This window comes from Stomoxys calcitrans, chromosome 1 (genome assembly GCF_963082655.1).
Source record: "Stomoxys calcitrans chromosome 1, idStoCalc2.1, whole genome shotgun sequence".
Lineage (NCBI taxonomy): Eukaryota > Metazoa > Arthropoda > Insecta > Diptera > Muscidae > Stomoxys > Stomoxys calcitrans.
Window position 1 is genome coordinate 169,240,222 of NC_081552.1, and position 3,216 is coordinate 169,243,437.

A 3,216-nucleotide genomic window follows, 5' to 3' on the forward strand; every position below is an offset into this window, starting at 1 on the left:
TAAAACAGTGAGACCCTTTGTTATGGTATTTAGTCTCACAACATCCATGTTTTTACAAATAACGGTGCTACACGCAAACCGGGATGACTAAAAGCCCGATGGAAAGATCAAGCGGTGGGAGACACCTCGAAACCTGGTGTCAGAGATTATAAAATAAGCGCAGAAGAACGAGGCGCTTGGAACGCTATTCTACGTTCGGCTAATGGAACAAATGTTCTGTCATAGCCAATTAAAGTAAAGTAAGCAATATTATTCCTAATAATGAATGTGACCAACGAATGAAGATTTCGTGCAGGCGTATTGAGAGATTCTAATTCTTCCACAGGTTGTTCGCTATGAAGCAGAGAGCTGCATGATTGTATGATTGTGTAGGCTTGATCATCTATTTTGAAAAACGAGTAAAATCAAAAATGCGCACAACTGGAACCAGTCTATTCAACTCGCTCAAAATGCAACGAAAATGTTGTGATTCAAAGACTAATTGATTGAAGCGCTAGGTTCCAATCGAACAACTCACATGCTTGTTTTGGGCTAGAAGCCTGTGAATGATTCTGCGGAAAGGGACGCTCAATTTTAAAGCTAGTGCTTGATATGATGTTTGTTGCATTTGATTTGATTTGTGCAAAGTGCAAATGAACAAGTCTGATTGGAATCAAGCTACGTAAATTGCGCTTAAACCCCGTTTAAACTGCTCATTAAATCCGGATTTAATAATCTCGTCAGCTGATTTCGGTTAGACAGAAGCCTCGGTCTGTCGCTACTGTGGTATCACAATGGACTTAAAATTGTCTAAGTGAGTCTGTAAAGGAATGGCACACTTACCTAACCTAACCGACCATATCCAAATCTGAACCGAATTGGCCATTTGCAGTCCCCAACGATCTACATCAATAAATTTCAAGCGGTTTGCTTTACGCGTTCGACCGCTATCGTGATTTCGACAGACGGACGGATGGACGGATGAACATGGCTAGATCGGCTCAGAATCTCGAGACGATCAAGAGTATATATACTGTATGAGGTCTTAGATTAATATTTCGAGGTGTTCCAAACAGAATGACTAGATTAGTATACCCCCATGCTATGGTGGTGGGTATAAAAAATCAAATTTTATACTTTCAACGCTAAAAAGTACTACTAGATCGTCGTTATTCATACAGGATCTAGACATGCTCGTCCGTCCGTCCGTCCGTTCCTTCAAAAATGGCCTTTATCTTGATATAGCACCCTTCAGACCGATCTCCCGATATGAATTCATGAGTTCATAAGGTCGCATTTTTGCCCTCATTTCAATGAAACCCCGTGCCGAGTTTGGATAAAGCGATCTCCCAATTTAAATTTTTGTGTCCAGAAATGCGCATTTACTACCAATTTTCGCCGTTACATTGAGTTGCATGCCCCCCTCAATATCTGCCATACAGCGCTGTTTTCCGATGAAGGTATTGAACGCACAAAAGCCGCATTTCCTACCCAGAATTTACAAAATTTGGAAGTAATTCCTTAATAATCGTATCAATCACAGTCAATTACTGAAGTTTGCCAATTACTGAAGTTTGAAGTAGTGAGAGCCCTTGTAACAAAATTTGGCCCCTCGATATCCATGGCTTTGCTCTGCTCTTTGCGAATACACAAAAAAGAAATTTGAGTTCTCCCCGGCGTTTTTTCATATGTTGGAAAAACCTAACAAAAATTAGGTCAGCCTTCCAATCTACGGCAACACTGTCGACGACCCCCTTTTTCATTCAATAATGTTCAATAGGTGGTTAGCAACTGTGTTATTTTTGAATCAATAATATCTTTTATTATTTTTAATATATGTATATTGTATTACATATTCACTTTAACATTTTTCTCTTTGTTTTATTACTTATTCATACTCTAACAAAAAAAAAATCAAAAATATAATGATGTAATTTTTTATGACAGCAAGGCAAAACAGGAAAAGATCTCAACTTTGATCAAGATTGATAGGGACGTTGCATTAAGGAGGGGGTATGATGGTTATGCAGCGTAGCGAACTAGGCAGATTTTTACTTCAAATATGAAGCAGTATAAAAAATCACTTTCGAATTAATCTAGGCCCATGACTTTTTTTCTTCTACGCTGCCATAGGATATGCGGCCATGAAAGTGAAATAGAGATAGGCGGACGACGACTAGTCCACCATTTTTACAAAACAATGATTATGTATATACACTTGTGCTCATATAATTAAGTCATTACATTCAAAAGCTACATTTTAAAGAAAATATTACAACATATATGAATGAAAAAATAACTGAAACATCAAAAAGATCCAAATTCACTAAAATAACATTTGATAGTATGCTGGAAAGAATGTAATGCATTTTTAACAAATAAAATATAATTTAATAAAAAAAGGCACATTTATCAAGTTTCCAGTGCTCATATAATTAATTCAATCTGGAAATTACTTTTGCGTAGTAAGGCTTCTGCACATCTCTAGCCCATTGAACTAACGAATCTGTGCCATTCGTGTTTTATGTTTTTTGTGGTGCCAATTCTTGATATATATATATATATTTTTTTTTGCCACGATGGGTTTACGTAGCACAATGCTCCATTTGTGCCCGAACATTTTTACGTGATAGATTCTGCCGTCATGCTTAAAATACTAGATAACATTGTGCACTGGCCGCGGGACAAGTTCAAAATCCGATTGAATGGAACAAAACTTGGTTGTTTTGCTGAAGCATTCCCATATTACCTTCCTTCCGCCCTTATTCTTACCCATTGTTCAAAAATTTCAAGGAACTAAATTTTAAAGTGCTTCACAAAAAAAAATGATTTATACCTGTGTGAAAAGTTTGACCCTGTCCCTTAATGCAAATTTTCATTCGCAATTCGGATTCAGAAGCAATGATTGCATTATATGAGCGCTGAGATATTAAGTTTGCTTAAGAAAATTCCAACCAATATGTTTTTTGAAACTTTTTTTTACCTAAGTATTGGAAATCACTTTAGCAGGAATATGAAGTAAGATGTCAAAATAAACAGTTACATTTGTTCGTCTCTATTTGCGATTACACAGTAAAGTGACTTAATTATATGAGCACAAGTGTGGAATAAATATTTTTCTGCTTCGGTGTCTTGCGTTTTTGCTGCGCCTATATTAATTATAGAATCTTCTATTGCAAAATTATAATATTAATTTCAAGTTTTTGATGTGAGGGGAAAGAGAACAGGGGATTCATT